General features: G+C 45.6%; 1 protein-coding gene across 8 annotated transcripts in view; it reads right to left on the bottom strand.

Moving 5' to 3' along the window:
• The window catches only part of Tmem150c (transmembrane protein 150C), a 72971-nt gene that overhangs the window by 21677 nt on the left and 29388 nt on the right, over nucleotides 1-21906 (bottom strand). The window contains exon 2 of one of the 8 annotated variants that reach the window (XM_029476912.1): nucleotides 7495-7694. The exons of the other annotated variants lie outside the window; for them this stretch is intronic. The gene's annotated coding sequence lies outside the window, so the exon portion shown is untranslated. The remainder of the gene's footprint in view (nucleotides 1-7494; nucleotides 7695-21906) is intronic. 8 annotated transcript variants of the gene reach the window in all.

A 21906-nucleotide genomic window follows, 5' to 3' on the forward strand; every position in this document is an offset into this window, starting at 1 on the left:
AGAGAGAGAGAGAGAGAGAGAGAGAGAGAGAGAGAGAGAGAGAGAATTGAATCCAAAATACACACAGAGCAGAATCTAATTAAGTTAATATTACCTGTATGCATAGTGCCACACTAGAAGAATCTAAGTTCCCAGGCAAATCCCATAGAAAACAGGACAATCACAAATCTTTTTGTGTTTTTTCATGGTCCAAAGAAAGATCGACCATTGCAGTGCTTTGGGTTCTGAATAAGCCCAGGCAGCAGACAGAGATGCAAGAAGCAGATACAAACGTCTTCAAATTGATGTTACAACATTCAGCAGACATCCAGGAAGGCAACCCTACTAAACTGTGGTGGTGGAGTCACCCACTGTGGGTCTTTAGGCTGAGAAACTTCCTTAGCCTCTCCTTAGCCTCTCGCTCTACAGGCATTTTATGTTATGTAAATGCAGAAATGTTTTCAGCTGTTCTCAAAGGCACAATGCTTTCACTTTGAGCTGTTTTGTTCTATTTTCAACCTGTTACAGAGTCAAGGTGCATCATGACCCAGGTCAGGGGAGTTTGAAAGATGCTTTGAGATAAATCATCTTGAGTCTGAAGTAGAGGGTCAAATCCTAGCTCTTATGCCAGTTCCAAGAGCACAGACAATTTACCAAGATAATACAAAAGGCATTTATTTGCTTCTCTGCATAGCTGAAGATAGCTGACGGCTACCTTTTCTAAAGGACGGAAGAAGGTAGAGGAGGAAGGCAGTAGTGTGGGCGGAGCAGAAGACTGGCAGTTTTGAGTCCAACAGGCTTCTCCACCCATCTCTAGAAGCTAGAGTTGGGAATGTCAGCCATGGCCAATTTCATCTTGAAAAGTTCTTATGTTTTGGTTGAATAGTAGCAATTTCCAGAAACCACAGTAATTAGCAACCCAGAACTAAAGCCTGGATTCCTGCTTTTAGTGTTTAACTAAAGGATCTGACAGGGTATTTGGTTAGTCTTTACCACCCTCCCCTCAGCTGTCCAGATCGGCAGTGTCTTTTGTTCATTTGTGGTGAACTCTTGGGTCTGTTCGTGCTTGTCAATCTCTTCCAGCCTCTTCAGCCTTAGAGGATTTACCCCGTGCTTCAGAAGCATCTTCCTGAATCTCCATGAACCAGGGTCCCATGGAGTCCTCTACCACGGGTCACAGGGAGCATTATATTTGACCCACCCCTGCAGATCCCAGATAAAAGAAATGGTTACTGGTCATCTGATGTTCTGTTAGTCACAGCTCACTATCAGTTTACTACTAACAATGGCCAGTCTCAGTACATGTACACACAGACACAGGCACAGACACACACATATAAACACACAGACAAACACACAGACACAAACACACATACACATAAACACAGACACACATACATAAACACACAGACACAAACACATGCACACATAAACACACAGACACAGGCACACACAAATGCAGACACACACACAGACACACATATATAAACACACAGAAACACACATAGACACAGACACACAGGTACGCACACAAACAGATACACACACAGATGCAGACACATTCACAAACACAGACACACAAATGCAGACACACACACACATAGACACACCCAAATGCAGACACACACACCAAGAGACACAGACACAAACAGATACACACACAGACACACAGGCACACAGACAAACACACATAGACACAAACACGCGCACACATAAACAGACACACACACACATAAAACATAGACACAGACACACACACCACAAAGGAAATTTTTCACCCTCCTTGCCCACACCCTGCTTCTGCTCTGTAGCCATCCCCATTTGTACGTGTACGGAAGCTCTGATTATTACAGAGATATCCCCTTCTGAGGATCCCACCAATAGAGACCTGCACTGTCTTAAAAATGTGTTATCACTGTGACGGCTAGAGTTTTGCCATCATATTGACACAATGAAGAATTACCCGGGGTGGGACTATTAACAGGGAATTCTCTGACTCATGCTCTCCGGTGATTGTGCCTGTGATATTTTCTTAGTTCGGTCAGTTGAGATGGGAAGACCTGCCCTGAATGTGGCCAGGACCATTTCAAAGATAGGTTTTCAGCACTCTGGAAACGGACACAGGTGAATCTCTGTGAGTTCCAGGTCAGCGTGTCCTACATAGTAAGTTCCAGGGCAGACAGATCTACATAGTGAGACACTGTCCAGAAAGAGAGATGGGGGTGGAGGGGGAGAGAGAGAAACTCTAACTTAGAAGAGTTTAAGTATACACAACCCCAAACAATTTACCTAAAGGGATCTGGGTAAACAGTTATCCCAGAATGGCCTAATATTGTTCTTACTTAAAATTCCTATCAGGGGCTGAAGAGATGGCTCAGTGGTTAAGAGCATTGACTACTCTTCCAAAGGTCCTGAGTTCAATTCTCAGCAACCACATGGTGGCTCACATCCATCTGTAATGAGACCTGATGTCCTCTTCTGGTGTGTCTGAAGGCAGCTATAGTATACTCAGATACATTAAATAAATAATTAAATAAATCTTTAAAAAATTCTTATCAGAATCAAGATTAGTCTTTTTTTTTATAACATATATAGCATATCTTCTAAGTAGAACAGGATTTAAGAAATACAGAGTCCTTTCCCTTTAGGCTGGAGGGAGTCACAAATTTATTTATAGTAATTATTTACTTAATTATTAATCTACAGGACTGGAGATCATAAGTATGATGAGGTTTTGTATAATGGGTCCAATTAACAGACATTTCAGTTTCTGGCCAGTAAAATACAATCTATGGTGACTATGTCATTTACCCGATGTTGGGAAAACAGTCTATTTGGAGAAATCTAATAAATGTTTGAAGTGTTTCATTTAGTGAAAGGATAAAACATTCTTGTAAGTCAGTTTTAAAATCTTACCTTTAATCATCTGTGTTTGTGTGTGTCTGTGTATGGGAGCATGAGTGTGTGCACAGGTCTCTGCAGAGGCCAGAAGAGAGTATCAGGTCCCATCAGAGACCAGAGCAGAGTTACAGGTGACTGGATGTCTTGTGTGCTGGGAGGCAAACTCAGGTCCCTTGTGTGCAGTGTGCGCTCCTGACTGCTAAGCTCTCTCTCCAGCCTTGCAGGTCAGATTTTATAAACACTGGCAAGATTTCATCACAGTGCTCAGAAACAGCACAGAGTTTAGCGTATGACATATTTACTTCTGGAATGTCCCCTTGATGTCTTGGATCATGGCTGAGTGTAGATAGCTAATATAATGGAAAGTGAATGGATATGCATTGATGCTATTGAAAGCTACGGGATGGCCTAGTCACCAATGGCTTCCATTTATAGAATGCACAATGTTGAACATTTGCAGCATATACAATATGAATAATAAATGTCTATTAATGTATGTGTGCCCATAATAAAGCTATCAGTTATAGTAAACAGACAGACAAACACAATTCTATATGTAGACATCTGTAAAGGGAGGAAAGAGGAAAAAAAGAAAGCAAAGGAAGGCAGCAAGGAGGAAAGAAGGAAGAGAAGGAAAGAAGGAAGGAGGAAGGAAGAAGGAGGGAAGCTAGCAGTGACTGGGTCAACAGATCACTGTAGATCTATCACTAAATAGGTCACTTACATATGAGTTCCACTCAGGGTGGGTCCCCTGAAAAGAGAATTTACCGGGCAACATAAGGACCTAAGTTTGGATCCTATGTTTGGATCCCATCCTGGACTTAACCTCAGTTATGTCAGAAACTGGCTCCTTGGGCCTGAGTTTAGTTCTTGAAATCTGTAGTTTCCTTGTCTCACCACACGGAGATTGCTGAATTTGAAGAGGTGGAGAAAGACAACGAAGAGCCAACTTCACAGGAGGTCTTCACCCGTGGGAACCACAGGCGCCTTGGTGGTTAAGCACAACTGTAGGATCATGCTGAGAACTGACAATAGTGTGGGTAAAGAGCCTCGCGTGTGTGCAGTCCTTGTGCTGGAAGTGCTGTAACTATAGAGGCTAAGCAGAGGGCCCAGTGCGTTAGCACTGCGCTCCCATCTTCCGAGTAGGACTCAGAATAGTACTTCCTTCTCAGGGAACCACTTTTTTTCTAGAAAGGCACAAATAGCTTTTCTGCTAATAACATTTTTTTCTTTAAATGTCTTTCTAAAAAATACCTTAACAAATGTTTAAAGTCTTCGTTCCTGTGTCTGTTTTTAGTAAGGGGATGCTCTCTACCACTGAGCTATATTTTCCTAGTTATTTCTGCACATGGGCAAGGGGCTCCGATGTGCACACACATGTGGAGACCAGAGGGCGACACCAACCAACGTCCTTCTCCATTGCTCTCCACCTTGTTTCCTGAGATAAAGTTTCTCATTGAACCTGGAACTTACTATTTCAGCTAGAGGGGCTGGCTGTTCTGGGGACCCACCTACTTCTGAGTCCTCAAACATACTCCTGTGCTGGGATTAGGGGTGCACGGTACCATGTCTGGGTGTCGGGGATCCAAACTCAGGTCCCTATGTTGCCCGGTAGGCACTTTACCCATGGTGCCATCTCTTTAGTCCTTCCCTACTATGTGTGTGTGTGGTGTTTGTTTTTTGTTTGTTTGTTTGTTTGTTTGTGTTGAGATGATCTCACTATGTAGCCCAGGCTGACTCCAACCATCTTCCTGCCTGAACCTCCCAAGGGCTGTGATCTCAGGTTCTCATCAGGTGGGCGGGGCCCGTTTTGTTATTCTTCACACATGGTACTTGATGCTTTAGACACGCCAACGGTTTCTAAATCGTTTTACTTTCGCTAGTTTAACTCTCTTAGGGCAACTTATGTCTAAATGATAGGAAACTTGCTCTATACCCTGCCTGAGGTTAGATGAGAATTGCCCTTTCTTACCATGAAGAGATGCCAGGGGAGCCGTCTATGAACGGTCGCATTATTAGCTTGCAGCAAAACTACCCCAGTGCCTCTTCCAAAACATTTCACGTAAGCTTTGATGTGTTCCCTTTTCAAATGCTTGCAAATCCACACACAGTTGCAAGAAATAATACAGTGAGACCCTGTCTATTCTTCACACTGTCTCCTCACTGGCAGTCTCTAGCATACCAGTAAATGTTTAACATCTTCAACTAAGAACTGGCCTTAATATGACCAGCTCTCAAGAGCTTATATTGACCTCGTCTGCGGCTTTCCTGTGAGTTTTATGTAAACATCCCACCTCCCTAGATTTGTGTGGTCACACACTTACTGGTCGTTTGTATATTTCTCTACAGAAATGTCTACTTAATTTGTTTATACTTCATTGTTTTCAACACTAGGTAGCACATGCAGGCCCCAGTACATCCTGGGTAAGTGTGCTACCACGGAACTGTGCCTACAGTCCCTTCACCTTTTCAATTGTCTTATTGATCCTCACATGTCCTGGATATTCATCTCCCATCATGCACCCCGATTCTCCAATTATATAAGTCACCATCTCACTGTCGAGAGCATCCTTTGGGGCATACACGTTTTTAATTTTGATGAAGTCTAATTTGTCTACTTTCTCCTTTGTTCCCCGAGTTTTAGTGTTCTAAAACAAAAAAATCATTGCCAACGTCAGTGTCGTGAGGCTTTCTCTCTCTTCCCTTCTCATTGTTTTTATAACTTCAGGTCTTCCTATTTAGGGGTTTAGGTCATTGTGAGTTCAAAGTATATGGTATAATGTGATTTCCTTTTTTTTTTTTTATATTAAAGGTCCATAACTGTTTTTAAAAGTATCTCTCACCACAAAATGGCACGTCAAAGAATCTGTGTATTTATGTATGGAGTGTGTAGTATGTATGCGTGTGTGGATACCCACACCCGTGCATGCATGTGCAGGTGTCAGATCAGGTGTCTGTATATATGCATGTGTGTATACCCAAACCTGTGCTTGCATGTGCAGGTGTCAGGTCAGGTGTCTCTCTGTATGTATGCATGTGTGGATACCCACACCTGTGCTTGCATGTGCAGGTGTCAGGTCAGGTGTCTGTATATATGCATGTGTGGATACCCACACCTGTGCATGCATGTGCAGGTGTCAGGTCAGGTCTAAGGCTCTTTCACCCTGCCCTTATCTTTGTGAAACAGTCGTTCACAGAACCTGGAGCTGACCACTTTCCCCACCCAGACCAGCTGGTCCCCAAGCTCCAGCAATCCTCCTGTCTCTGTTCATACCTAGTGCTGGGTTACAAGTGTACGTGACCACATCTGGCTCTCACAGGTGCTGGGACCAAGCCTAGGCCTTCACACTTGTGCAGCAAGCACTCTTATCCCTGGGACATCGCCATCTCACTTGCCTTTGAGACAGAGTCACATAAGCTTAAGCTGGCCTCAGACTCACAAGATGCTGGAGGCGGGTCCTGAACTCCTTTCCTTCCTCTTGCCTCTCAACACCTGGGATGGGTGTGTGCCATCGTGCCTTGCTTGTTTATGAGAGCTTTGCAAAGCAAGAAAGTCTGCTTTGAACAGTCTAATCTGCCCAGTTCTATTTTTAAAGGTTCTGAATTTGATGTCAAATCTAAGGGACTTCTTGCCTATCATCCCTTGATCTCAGGTTTTCCTGTGTCCTTTTTATTAGGAGGTTTGTGGTTTTATATTGAAATCAGTCATCTGGTTTTTATCTTTAAAAGCTGCGAGCCTCCACTGTTTTATTCAATTTGCTTAGATCCTAAACAGTTATAAATTATTTTGGTAAGACTTGAGGAGCTTGTAATGAGATAAATCAGATGAAGTCATTGAAAAAAGATTTGTACACTAAAGGACATAAATCAGACATATGGTAGAACTCACCATACTATGTTCTTCTGGGAGCTAACAGGTATGAGCTGAAGACCAACAGGGAGTGTGTGTGTGTGTGTGTGTGTGTGTGTGTGTGACAGAGAGAGTGTGTGTCAATGCATATGTATCTGTGTGCATGCATGTGTGAGTGTGCATGCATGTTTATATATGTGCATGCTTGTGTGAGTGTGTGCATGAGTGCCTGCAAGGGTGAGTGCGTGTATACATGTAGTGTGCGTGTGCATGTGTGTGTGTGGTAAAAAAGAAAGAGTATATGTCCATGCATATATATCTGTGTGCATGCCTGTGTGTGTACTCATGTATGTGTACATGTTTGCATGCATGCTTATATATGTGCATGCTTGTGTGAGTGTGTGCGCACATGTATGTGTGCATGTGTGTGTGGTAACAGAGAAAGAATGTGTGTTCATGCATATGTATCTGTGTGCATGCATGTGTGAGTGTGCATGCATATGTGCATGCCTGTGTGTGTGCAAATGTATGTGTGCTTGTGTGTGTGCATGTGTGTGTCATGTAGAAGGGGAAAGTCCTCTTATTTATGCCATCCTTTTGCCCACTTTTCCTTTGCAAAAGACTCTGTTAGGCATCAAGACAAGCAGAAGAGTTCAGTGAAGAGCTCAAGGCCTCCTTCTGGCTTCATGGGCCTGCCAACGTCCCATGTGACAAATCATGACACTTTGCTCCTTTCTGCCTCTCCGGTGCCCCTTGTTACACACCTTTTTTCTTGGCACAGAGAATCCACTGGTCTTCTGTTAGTCCACACTCAGCTTAGAAGAAATTCCAGGAGACACACAACCGATATGCTCTCCCTTCTTGGTGCTAGAGGCTTGTCGGGTTCCAGGAAGATGAGCAAGACTTACTATGTGCTGTTTGGGATCACGTGCAAGTTCAGAAAGGGAACTCGATGGAAAGAGCCCTGGAAATAACCGGCCTGGTAAGTCAACCAGCAGATGTTGTCTCGGAATTGTCTAAGAATGGAGTCCTTGCTGGCCTCAAACATCTCCTGCTTCAGCTCCCCAGGTTTTGAGATTATTACCGTGAGCCACCATGTCCAGTTGGGACTCTGACTTTACAAAGTCCCCCTTTTGAACTAATTAAAGTTTGGATGGGGTCTCAAGGTCATGTGGGCATAGCATACACGTTTCAATGGTGTAACTTTCTCTTGGTCACATGACTGTAGTAGCCCCAGTCTAAGAACGGAAGGAAAGGCAGAGATGTTGTTCTCTATATTTCCTGAGCACAAATTGGCTCACTGCTCCACTTACATTAGAAAATGTCACCAGGGCTGGAGAGGTGGCTTAGCTGGAAAAGGCACTTGCTGCGTACACCTGGCAGCCTGAGTTCAATCCCTGGAACCCAGGCAAAGGTGGAAGGATTGAGTCAACTCCACAGAATTGTCCCCTGACTTCCACATGTGCCGTGGCATGGTTGTTCCTGCCCACACAGATGATGCACACATAAGCACATACACATGCTAATAGCACATTTTTTTTTGCAAATATTTTTTAAATATAGGGGAAACATCACTCAAAGTTCTCATTAACTAGTGGGATACATTGGCTGGTTTTATGTCTGCTTGACACAAACTAGGGTTGTCAGAGAGGAGAGAGTCCTTATTGAGAATGTGCCCCCCCCCCCGTAGGTCCAGCTGTAAGGCATTTTCCTAATTAATGATTGATAGGAGTGGGGAGAGGCCCAGCCCATTGCGGGCAGTAGTCTTGGGTGCTATAAAAAAGCAGGCTGAGCAAGCCAGTAAGCCTAACTCTTCCTTTCATGGCCTCTGCATCAGCTCCTGCCTCCTGGTTCCTGCCTGGCATGAGTTCCTGCCCTCACTCTTTTTGATGATGAACTGTTCTACGGAACTGTGAGCTTAATGGACCCTCTCTTCCCAACTTACCTCTGGTCATGGTGTTTTATCACAGCAATGGCAACCCTAAGACATAAGGATAAATTCCATTCTTCTCTTGAGTTAGATGAAGAAGCCTCTTCCACATACCTAAGGATTTGGGACTGGGGAGATCAGGGCTCAGCAGCTTAGAGCCCTGTTGTTCTTGCAAAGGTCTCAGGTTCAATTCCCAGCACCAACATGGTGGCTAGCAACCATTTGTAACTCCAGCTTCTGTAGGACTAATGCTCTCTTCTGGCCTCTTTAGGGACCAGGCACATAAATGGCATATATATATATATGTGTGTGTGTGTGTGTGTGTATGTATGTGTGTGTGTGTGTATATATATGTATGTATATATATACGTGTGTGTATGTATATATATGTGTGTGTGTGTATGCATGTATATGTGTGTGTATACATGTAAGCAAAGCACCCATACATAGAAAATAAAAGAGAATTATCTTAGAAAAGAATTTTATCTTTGTCTAGTAGTTGTGATTTTTTTAAAAGGTTTATTTTACATATGTGAGTACACTGTATCTGTACAGACGGTTGTGAGCCTTCATGTAGTTATTGGGAATTGAATTTTTAGGACCTCTGCTTGCTCAGTTCAACCCTGCTCACTCAGTCCCTGCTCACTCTAGCCCAAAAGATTTATTTATTATTTTACATAAGTACACTGTAGCTGACTTCAGATGTACCAGAAGAGGGCATCAGATCCCGTTACGGGTGGTTGTGAGCCACCGTGTGGTTGCTGGGATTTAAACTTAGGACCTTCTGAAGAGCAGTCAGTGCTCTTATCTGCTGAGCCATCTCGCCAGCCCCACGATTCCTTTTATTCTGTGCAGTATTTACTCTGCTGACACTAATCTTCCAGTAATATTTCACAATGAAGAAACCCAGGATAAATGTTCCCATGGCCCCAGAGAGCTGAGCGTATCTGGCATGTGATCTGATGAGTTTTTGACAAAAGGAGGGAAAGAGCCAGGATTGTGAAGACTGTCTTGAAAGGGTTCTGGCACTCAGCCTTGGTTTGGAACTCTCCTCCAAACGGCATTATTTATCCAAATGACTTGCTAAGCTCTTACCCAGATGGTCACAGCTCACAGAGACAGTGCTGCCAGCTCTGTGCGTTTACCATGTGTTCTCTTCCAATGACTGTCACTGCCCAAGTGCGCTTACCCAATCTGGGTGTGAGGCAGGCCGCTCTGCACAGGCTGTTCAGCGCCTTGTGTGAGACAGTGAGAACCTCCGTTACTTCTGCTCCCTTTGTGTCCCCAAAACTCTTGTCTTCCCCCCACTCCCCCAGAGGTGGGGGAGGAGGGAAGGTACCAAAAGCTAAAGGATTGTGGCATCTCCCACCATTTACGTTTTTGAGTTACACTCTCTTGAAAACGTGTTTTCTATTCCCACACGAGCTTGTTATCGAAGACCCCAGCCACCTTAACTTGTTCAAAAAGGGGAAGTTTATAAGTCAAAGCGGCTCGTGGCAGTCATCTCACCACGTGGGAGGCTGAGGTTATCGAAGACTTCATAAAGGGACCCTATTAGAAAACGCCAACAACGATAGTAATATTCTTATTCATACTTTTGTTATCAGGGAACATGTAGTTCTTCCAGCTATTAAAGCCTGGAAAAATTGCGTCCTGTGGTCAGTATGGGGGCCTTGAAGACAAATCTTTTATTGTCCCATATGATGGAAAACACCTCTCATCTCCAGATGGAGCCCACCAGATCCTTGTTATTTGAAGCTCTTTAAACCACGCCTACTGGTGACTGACTGCACAGTTTTCAGCACCAGCACAAGGCTGTCTGGAGAGGAGAAGCTTTGTCCGCCTGGGGCCAGTGGGGGCAGGCAGGTTTGGCTAATCTGCTTGGGACAAGGGCTTAGATTCTCAACTCTGCCACTTCCTAGTTATGTGACATTAGTTAAGCTTGGTCTGTGCCTCAGTTTCTTCATCAGTAAAGTGGGGGAGAATAATGGCTCTGGCCTCTGCATGTCTTTATAAAGACTGGAAATACAGTGAAACCAGTCCTTCCTGTCTGGCCAGCCTCCCAGGAACTGCCAAGTGCTGTCATGCGCCATGAATTAGTACTTCTGCCCACGAAGAAGCTTGCACACAGCTGTAGTCCCCAGAGATGACACTGCCTGGTGACTTGTAGTCAGTCTGTGGACGTGTGTTCCCATGAGGATGGAATCAGCAAGTGGCACTCTCCTCGGGATGTATCCCTGCTGGTAAGTGACACATGACTCTGTACTCTGCCACAAGTTCTACCTAGGTCTTTGCTTCCCTTTCTTACTTTGTAATTCATCAGGAGATGGGCTCCTTGCTATAGTAATTTTTCATGTACCCTTGGGGCCAGCGGTACAGAGCAGAAACAATGAATGAGCCACCTACTAATGGCCAGAACTGTCACAATGCCTATGAACCAGAGCCTCCTGGGAATGAATCTCTGCCACGTGTGTTGTGCGCAAACGTGGAGAGCTTGTATTATATTGTAACCCATTTGTAATTATAAGTGAGAATGACCAGGGCTATCTGTTTTGTTTTTCCGAGGTTTTTCTAGACCCAGAGATACAATCAGCACGGGGATATGGAAAGGGGAGCCAACAAATAAGACCCCAGCACAGAGATGAAAGGTACTTTCACCCCATCCTGAGTTCTGAATATCACAAGAGTCAGGTGACCTGGTATCACCTTAAGAGTCTATGACGACTTCCCCTGATCAACAGATACAAGCAGCATCATTAAATCTACAAGGTCAGTCCCCTACCACAAAAATTTTAAGAATGCTGGCAAATCAAACCACACAATGCAATACAGTTGTAGTGAAGAATTTCTGTAAAATGTTGCCATTCCCCAAATATGATGGTTTCTAAACAGAACCAGCAGTGACTGGTTTTTTTTTTCCTCCACCATTCTTTTGATTTCTAAAAGCAGTCACCCTCATTCACCTGGCAGATGACTATAGGGTCCCCCTGTACTCACGGCCCAGAGGACTCTTTCTCTTAGAACTAGACCGAACTTACTGTTCCATGCCATGCAAAGATAACCCCCAGAGGAAATCCCTTCACTCGCACCTGGATCCACTGTGGTCTGACTTTCCTTTTAGCCTCTCAATTCACCTACCTGGTTATGCATAACAGCAAGCACGACCCATGTATGGATGATATGACTTTGCTTCCTAGTTGAGAACAATCTCATTTTTCTCAGGACAGCAATGTGCTCAGCCCAAGGACACCAAATATGTCGTGACTGGATAAGCCAAACAGCCGCCTCATCTTCCTTTGACAAGTTACCATTGCAGACTCTCTTGGACCTGGCCACTGAGATGCAAAAGGAAGTGCCCTGGATGGTAAATGGGAAGGGTTTGCATCCTCAATGATGGGAAGAGGACTTTTTCTATCTACGTTCCTTTTTTCTCACTTGGGATGGTGCAGTAAAACTCCAGTACCTGGTGCTGTGGCATCTGCTATGTAGTCATGAGACAATAAACATGAGGACCCGAAGCTACCACAGTGACCGTGGGTGAATAGAAGGCGGAAGAACAAGTTCTTGGTGACATCATTAAAGGTCCAGCTCCACCCATCTCCAGGCAAAACGAAGGTCAGTTAGTCTTGATTACAGGCTGGCATAGTGCTAGACTGTCCGCTCACCTCCTACTATGACCTGGGAAGTGGCCACTCACCTGTACTATGATAAGTACCCTCTCTTGCAGGGGTGGCTTTGTGAGGAAACTCGCCCCAAAGAATATGAGGAAAGATTCATTTCACAACAATGGGACAAGGTTCCTTCCTTCTATAGATGTGTTCCAAGGCATTTAGACACCAACTGTCTGTCACCCAATAAAACTTCAACAGAGAGATGAAAAAGCTAAGAATAAAGTGCAATAGCTGCATGACTGTACAGCTGCATGGCCACACAGCAGCATGGGTGCATGGATGCACAGCAGCACTGATGCATGGCATATATATATATATATATATATATATATATATATATATATAATATGTGTACGTGTGTATAATGTGTGTGTGTGTATAGTATGTATAGGTGATGTGAATGTATAATGTGCATACGTGATGTGTATGTATGTGTGATGTGTGTGCATGCATGTGCATGTGTATATGTTTGTGTGTGTATATACAATGTGTGTGAGTGTACATGTGTATATGTTACTATGTGCATAATGTGTGTGTACATATAATGTGTGTATATGTATATATGAGTGTATGTGTGATATTTGTGCATGTCTGCATGTGTGCATGCACATGTGAGTATACATCCTCTGTGTGTGTGTGTGTGTGTGTGTGTGTGTGTGAGATTGTGTATGTGTTCTGAGGATCAAACTCAGGTTGGTGGCTTGCATAGCAGTCTTACACACTATAAACTAAATGGCAGGCTACCCACCTTCTACACTCATACATGCATTCCAGTTACAATGGTGGAGCACTGTAGGAAATGGAGATTTTCTGGGAGCCAGGAAGGAGCTGGTGGTGGCAGATTACCAGCTTTCTATGAAAGTCAACATCCCCTTCTTCCACTGTGTGAGCAGAAGATCTGGGCACACAGCTGTCCCACTTATGGCAACCCAGCTCCTCTGGGCTGCAGCACAGCTAATGATTAATTTCTTACCAATGAGACATGAACAGGAGGGATTGCCTCTGATCTAAAACAACAGCGACCCTGCACAGACACAACACTGCAGATGGTCTAGCTGTTATCAGAACCTCCTCTCCCACTGATTCGTAACACCCACCCTCTGTTACATAAATTAAAAAGACAAACAAGCCTTCCATGTTTTAAAGCCATTTTGTCTTTAGATTCTTGCTGCCACAGCGGAATCTTTTCTTCTGTGGCTAATTAGTATATGTAGATGCTGAAGTCCAAACGGCAAAGCCATTGTTCATAAGCTACTGGAAACATCCTATGATCCTTAGGTGACAGTGACATACATAACCTTGCCCTGGGAATTAGGTGATACCCAGGAGACCAGAGTGACTACGTGTTTCCCCTAGTCCATGGAAGAGCTGAGGCCAGAGGACTGTGTCCTGACCTTAAAATGGCTAATCTTTCAGTTTTCTTTCCCTTGACAGAGGATTTCATGTACTCCAGGATGGTTTTAAACTTGCTACATCGTCAGGATGTCCCTGAACTCCCGATCCTCCTGCCTACACCTCCAAAGTCCTGAAATTACAGGCACACACCACCAGACCTGGATTCTGTGGTGCTGGGGATTAAACAAAGGTTCCTGCTAGACAATCCATCAACTGAGATACCTCCACAGCCCCATCCTCACAGAGGTTTCATAGAGGCACAAATCTAATCCCTACTTGTCAAATACCTCCTCTGAGGCAGGGGAAAGCCTGGGTTTTGTCATTGATGTGATTTGTCGATGGTGAAGTGATTGTTTGGGGACAGTTCTGAAGTCTATTTGCTTGCCCTTTGGTATGCAATTATTTCATGTATCTGCCTATCCCAAAGACAATAAACAACAACAAAAAAGCCACACAATAGTCTGACCGCAAGCCGCCATGTGTGCCCTGGTCCACAGCTGCGAGACTGCACAACAGCAGCCTCTCTGACACGCCGTGTCAGCTCCAAGCTCCAGAACAAGATTGAGCCCACGAGATGCAGGCTCTCTCTTACCTAGAATCTGACATCAATACTTAGTTCAGTGAAGGGAAAACAAGCAAACCTGAAACAAATCAAAGCAAAACAAGGAACGCTCCAGCCAAGTCCCCAGGGATAGAAAACTCCCAGGAACTCCAGGAGATGAAGATCTGACAGGCAAACAGGTTGAAGCTTGTCTGGCTGGTGGGAGAATCCCAACCCTGAGCAAGGAGCGGGACCAGCCATCCCTGACCACTGACGGTGGAGCTCCTTGTCAAGCAGCTGCCAGCTTCTTGGTGGATAATGCTACAAATGCAAAGAAACTGATGATAATTCTTCTACATCCCATTGTATGGACCTCAGGATAGAGCGAGGGCCACGAGTGTGACCTGGACCAGTGGGGTGATGCATTTTGCTGAACCTTACTAAGCCTCAGTTTTCTCATCACAACATGGGGTTCATATAGTACCTACTTCTTTGGGTTGCAGTTAAGACGAAGATTTAACCTATCAGTGACATACATGTGCTAAGCTCTTCCTAACTGGAAATCACACACACACACACACACACACACACACACACACACACACACACACGTAATATATATAAATAATTCTTTAAGAAGTCTCTTGGAGATCATTTTATGCCGATGACTTCTCCTGAAGGACAGAAAACATGTGAAATATACCACCAGAGGTTGTTGGAGCGCAGAGGGTACGGGAGCAGGCTGTACATCATCCGGCATCCTTCCTTCAGCAAGAACTAATCAACAACTGAACTCATGTTCCCCTGAACCCAAGCAGAACGACTCCATCAGCAGAATGGCAACCATCAGAAGCGGGAGCTGACGGAGTGTAGTTAGCTGCCCAGTACCTGCTCTTCCAAAGCCAGTGGTTGCTCCACATTTGGTAAACGCTCACTGCCTTCATGCAGATTCTCCCACCATGTAGTATCCTGTATAAAAGCAATCTGGGCAGTCTTTGGATGGCCTTTCCTTCAGTCTCTGCTCCACACTTTGACCCTACATTGTCCCACCTGGGGATCCATCCCATATACAGACACCAAACCCAGGCACTATTGAGGATGCCAAGAAGTGCTTGCTGACAGGAGCCTGTTATAGCTGTCTCCTGAGAGGCTCTGCCAGAGCCTGACAAATACAGAGGTGGGTGCTCACAGCCAACCATTGGACTAAGCATGGGGTCCCCAATGGAGGAGTTAGAGAAAGGACTGAAGGAGCTGAAGTGGTTTGCAACCACATAGGAAGAACAATAATCTCAACCAACTAGACACCTCCACCCTCCTACCCCCTGCCCAGAGCTCCCAGGGACTAAGCCACCAACCAAAGAGTACATAGGGAGGAACCCATGGCTCCAGCTGTGTATGTAGCAGAGAATGGCCTTTTCTGGCATCAGTGGGAGGAGAGGCCCTTGGTCCTGTGAAGGCTCGATGCCCCAGTGTAAGGGAATGCCAGGACAGGGAGGCAGGAGTGGGTGGGTGGGTAGGTGGGTGGGTGGGGGAGCACCCTCATAGAAGCAGGGGGAGGGAGATGAGATGGGGGTTCCCAGAGGGGAAACCAGGAAAGGGGATAACATTTGAAATGTAAATACATAAAATATCCAATAAAACTAATAAAAGCAACCTGGAGTGGATCTCATAAATAACTCTTCCTTCCTCTGCTTTTCACTGCTCTTTTTGTTATACCCAGAAGGCTACAGATGACAACCGAGCACGTGGCTGTAGATTAAAGGCTGAAACCAGCTTGTTTCTTTTGTTTGCTGTTCTGGGATCACACCCAGGGCCTCACACATACTAGGCAAGCACTCTACCACCGAGCAACATCCCAGACCAAGGGTGGTTCATGTCATACATTGATGCCGCAAGGGTTAAAGGATGCTCTGATAACAAGTGGATGTGTCTCAGAGAAGGCTTCAGGAGACTGAGGGTCCTGGTTAGCTTAAATTGTCAATTTGACACAATTTGGAGTTATCTGAGAGAAGATGCCTCAAATGAGGGGCTTCCTAGATCAGGTCTGTGGGGGGAGGGGAGTCTGTGGGCAGTTCTGTGAGGGATTGTCTTGATCCTGTGGAAGAGCCCAGCCCCCCTGTGGCTGGCCCCATCCCCAGGGCAGGTGGTCCTGGAATATATAAAAAGCACAAGCCGGTGAGTGATCCAGAGAGCGAGCCAGCAAGCAGCAGTAGCTCTGTGGCTCCTGTCTGTAGTTTTCTCCCCTGAGTTCCTGTCTGGCTTCTCTCAGTGATGAGCTATGACCTGGAAGTGTAAGCTGAAATAAACTCTCCCCTCCTCTGAGTTGCCACTGCTCAGAAGGAGTTTCTCACGCTACCAGAAGGAAAGCAGAACAGTGGGTACATAGGATTTACTCCCACCCATTGAATGGCACTGTTCAGTCTGTGGAAGGCTCAGAGAGAACAAAAAGCAAGAGGGAGGCCAGATCTCTCCTCTCCAGCTAGGACATCCATTTTCCTATCTTTGAACAGCTGAACTCTGGGATCTCCAGCCTTATAACTCTAAACTTAACAGGAGTGGCTTTGCTGGACCCCAGGCTCCAGCTGCATCATAGCCTGGAGTTCCCTGGGTTTCTACCTAGCAGGCTGCAAACTGTAGTACCTCGGAGTCCTCGAGTGGCATGAGCCATGTCACACACTGCATCTTTATACCTGTAGCCTCTTGGTTCTGTTTCCGTGGACAACCCCGACTCAGACCATCCTCAGCAAAGGTGGCTCCACAGTCAGTCAATAAAACTAGCACGCGGAATTGTCACACATCCTAACAAGGGCTTTCGAGCTTGAAGCGAAGGGAACAGAGTGGCTCCCAACTCTCCTTGAAGCTGTCAGGAAACATGTTCAGAAAGCATTGGGTGGCAACTACCCTCAAGGTCTAACTCAGCCCACGTGGTGGCCATGGCTGGCACCAGGCTTTGGAGCTAGGTGACTTTACTCCGCGGTCATACCTAACTGCCCCCTTCATGGCTCAGAATCAAGCTCTTTTCATGTCCTGTCTGCTTCTACATGAAGATGGGTCAGATAGTGACATTCTCTTCCTCTTCTAGGCAAGGGCTGGTGGATGGGACTCTCTCCCTCCCCTCCCCCTCCCCCTTTACCTCTTACCTCCCCCTCCCCCCTCTCCTCTCCTTTTCCCCTCATCCCTTCCCCTCCCCTTCCCCTCTTCTTCTCATCTTCCCCTCTCCTCCTCCTCTGCTCCTCTCCCTCCCCTCCCTTCCTACTCTCCCTCCTTCCCTCCCCTTCTCCTCTTCTTCTTCCCCTCCCCCTTCCCTTTCCCTCCCCTTCCCCTCTTCCTCTCCCCCTCCCTTCCCTCTCCCCCTTGGCAAACCTGTGGATAAAGCTCCCTCTTTTGTTCCCACTGCCACTCCACTAGAGTCACAGGCCCTTCTCGCTGTGGTTTAGTTGCCTGGTTTCTCAATGGTGGTTGTCCATGGGCCTCTCGGTCTCCTCTCCAGGGACTTTGTAGTTCATTCTTAAAGCAGAAGGCTACGGGATTCGGTAGCATAGCAAGAATTGACTGAGAGGATACCTCATAGGAATTACACGTCAGGAACCAGCAACGTGGCTCAGTGAGGACACGCTTGGATACATACAAGCTTGATGACCTGAGCACAATCCCCGGATCCCACAGCGGAAAAACTGACTCCTCTTCATGTTCTCCTGACCTCCCTCCATTCCTATGGTAGCATGCACGTGCACGCACACAATGATCAATAGCATCTAAAACAAACTTAAAGAAATTGCTCAACAGGGGCTGGCTTGGTCGTAGCATATGCAACACCTGGGTCCTGATAGAAGAGAGGGGATTGAGTTATTAGGTGATCTATTTCCCTTCTGATACACACAATTCATAGAACACTAATTGGGTATGCTAATGAACTGGATTCCCCCTAGTATCTTGAGCTATCTCTAGGGTAAATTAAGAGTGAATTTACTGACTAGGGGGCTGGGGATGTAACCATTAGGATTCGCAGCATGTCTGAGTAGTGTCATACATATAAGGGGAATGTTGCTCCATTCTGAGAAGCGTTGTTTTCTGGAAAGAAATGAATGACAGTGAGGAGCGATTACTTGACTCAGTGCTTGAGAGACAGGGATGAAGGGGATCACCATGAGTGCTAGGCCAGCTGGAGCGACACAGTAAGATCTTGTCCAAAATGAGATACAAATTCTTAAATAGACAGCATGATAGCAAACTAAAGAGCTGGCACACAGCAAAGGAAACAGTCGGTAGAGTGAAGGGATGATCTACAGAAAGGGGGGAAAGCCTCTGCAAGTCACACGTCTGAGGAAGGGTACAGTCCAGAGGAGCCTCATATATCCCAGCAGACCAAATAATATCCAGACTAGCAAAGGGGCACCAGCCCCAGGAAGAGGGGCGATGGGTCCAAAGAGATGTGTCTCGGAATGATGAAAAGTGCTTTGCTCAATCACCAGAGAGATGCAAATCAAATCACAACGCAATGCCACCCTAGGTCATTCCACTTAGAATTCCTGTTCTGCAACAGAAGAAAGGTAAGTACCAACAAGGATGTGGAGGGAAGGAAATCCCTACACAGCGAGAAAGTAAGTCAGTAGCGATTACGAAGATTTCTGTTAAAATCGAACCACATGACCTGACAATACCCTTTCTAAAGGAAACGAGGCAAGTATTCCCAGCAGATACCGCCATTCCCATGTTTACTGTAGAACCAGTCACAGCATTCAAGATGTGGAAACAAGCTACCTGTCCATCAACTGATACAAGGGTGAAGAAAATGGACCTGTGACAGTGAATGCTATTCAGCGTTCAAAAAGAATCAAACCCGCCATTTGTACAGATCATTGTACTAGATGGAATGCCAGGCTCAGAAAGATGCTGGGGTTGGTCGGCTGCTGCAATGCATTCAAATGTTAAGTAGTGGTCCTCGAGATCTGGTTGCACCCTGAGTGAATCCCCACACACACCATAAGCTTTTGTTGTGTAAACCTTGTCCCTCCCACCCCCAAGTTATCCCTGATTGGTTAATAAGGATGCCTGGGCAGAAGAGGGGTCGGTAGGACTTTGTCTTCTACACTTGGGGTCTCAGGGTGGGGCGGGGGGGGAGAGCAAGGGAGGAGGGAGGTCACCATGGGGTAGTATGGACCATGAACACATGGCCATGAAAGATGGCCTGATGGAGCAGGAGCAACCCAAATGAAATATGTGGGAAGTAATATTTTAGGGATTTTGACAGGAAAGAAGACAAAATAGGTTAGGGGGTTGATATCTGCCTAGATCTAGTGCTTATTAAGGCTTATTATAAAACTAAAGGTCTCTATGTTATTTATTTGAGATATTTGAAGGCAACAGAGGGGTAAAATGACCCCATCCAAGTAACTTGAACCACAGCAGAAAGACAAACGCCGCATGATCTCATCACACACAAACTCTAAGTCAGCTGCTCTCAGAGCTGATCTCTTAATGTAGAGTAAAATGGTAGTTAGTTGTCAGAGGCTAGCAAGGGTGGGGTGGGGCTAGGAGCAGGTAGTAAGTTCCAGAAACACACCCCGTGTGCAACTGTGAAGCGGGATAACAACAGGGGACGATGATGTACCCCTACACGTGGGAAAGCAGAAGGCTTCTGAGTTGCACCGTAAAGAAGAGACATAATTGTCTGAGACATAATTTACCTGGTTCACACATTATGCCATGTAGACATGTATCAAAGCACCATTCCATGTTTTTATGTATCAGCTTATATGTTTTTTAGTAGTAAAATAAAAAGAAATATAGCAATTCATCTAATTTGAAGGCAACAAAGGGGAAAAACAACCCCATCAAAATAACTTTCACCACAACAGAGAGACAAACACCACGTGATCTCATCACACACAGACTCTACATCAGCTGATCTCATCGCTGATCTCTTAATTTAGAGCAGAATGGTAGCTCTTAATGAAAGCATCTCCAGGGTACCATTCTACCTGTGACTTTAACCCTTCACCTGCTGGCCTAGAGCATGGCTTTCCACATAGAATTAACTCCCAAGAGAGGATTTCCACAAACAAACAACTACTATTGCTTCCTCAGCATTGCGGCTGCTTTGCTGTTCTGGTTATGGATTCAGATTCGGATTCAGATTCAGATTCGTAGTGGTCTCCAGAGTGGGCGCATTTCTAGTGACCGAGGGAAGAAACCTGCCGGGCTGGGGCGGTTAGCGCGTGAGTACACGGGCTGGGATGCTGAGGGTTTAGCGCATGAGTACACGGACCAGCTCACATTTGCTCTGCTTGTTCACTCTCTGTGTACACTGAAGGCAGAGACCTCACACCCTCAAAGCTTTGTTCTCTTCGTGTCACCTGAGCTCGTGGAGAATTGAGAATTGAAAAGCGAAAAGTGAAAATCCGAAAATCCGTGATAATCACAGTTAATGCTTCTCCACTAGTCCTCTGAGACCCCGCCCCGTATTTAACCCTATCATGTCCTTTACCTGTATGTGCTAGGGCCACGGGTGTACTCTTGGCCGTGCGCCATCGTGCAGTAACAGTGGTTCTTGGCCCCACAGCCTCAGGGTCATTCATCTTAGAGACCTCAGATTCAATATACCAGGGAGTCAAAGCAGGTTCCAGACTAAACGCTGCTCCCCACAGTAGCCAGGAAGATACCTTTAAAACACAAGCCAAGCTCCACTCCTGCCAGCCAGACAAAAGGGTTCAAACCCCTCCTCTGACCTCAGCACACACTCCTCCCAGGCTGTAGACTTTGGTCTCCTGCCGGGGCTTGTGAGCCTTGTCTTGTTCCTCCAAAGTATGCTTTCCCCCAGTGTGGCACACGGCTGCGCCCTTGGCCTGCCCAGCCCCCTTGCCTGTCCTGGGACTTTGTAAAGCTTCCTTGGAAAGCTTTACCTGAACATTCCACTGAACATGTCCCAAAATTCCCTGCACCATCCTGCAGCTCTTTCCCCAAGAGCATCCTGTCCTGTACTTAATCTATGTGTTCTATTCATGCTGGAAGCTTCGTCAGGGAGGGATTTTTTTAATTACATAAAAAAGATTAATCTATGTTTTTACTGATACTACTTTATTTTTTACTTTTATTGGTTTTATATCCTGACAAAAGTTTCCCCTCCCTCCTCTCCTCCCAGTCCCTTCCTCCAACCTCCACTCTGTCCTCCATAAATTAGTTTAAAATGACTTTATTTTTTAATTCTTTGACAGTTTCCTTCTATAGTGAATTTCAGTCCCATTCATTCCTATCCCACTCTTTCTCGGGCTGAAACCCTTTTCTTCTCAGCAACTCAGAGGGTAGGTTTTTTTCTTTTATTCTCCATTTTATGGAAGTGTCAGAACAAGGCCACACCCATGGACATCTGGCGCAGAACATGTGAAAGCCACTATGCTAGGCATGGCAATAGAAGATTCTAAAGAGTTAGATGAGGGATGGAGAGATGACCCAGCAGTTAATATCGATAGCTGCTCTTTTAGAGGACCAGGGTTCAATTCCCAGCACCAACATGACAGCTCACAACCAACTGTAACTCTGGTTCCAGAGGATCTAACGCCTCTTCTGGCCTCCATGAGTACCAGGCACGGATGTAGTACAGAGACATCCACACAGCCAAAACACCCAAACACACAATAAA

This window comes from Mus caroli, chromosome 5 (assembly GCF_900094665.2).
Source record: "Mus caroli chromosome 5, CAROLI_EIJ_v1.1, whole genome shotgun sequence".
Taxonomy (NCBI): Eukaryota; Metazoa; Chordata; class Mammalia; order Rodentia; family Muridae; genus Mus; species Mus caroli.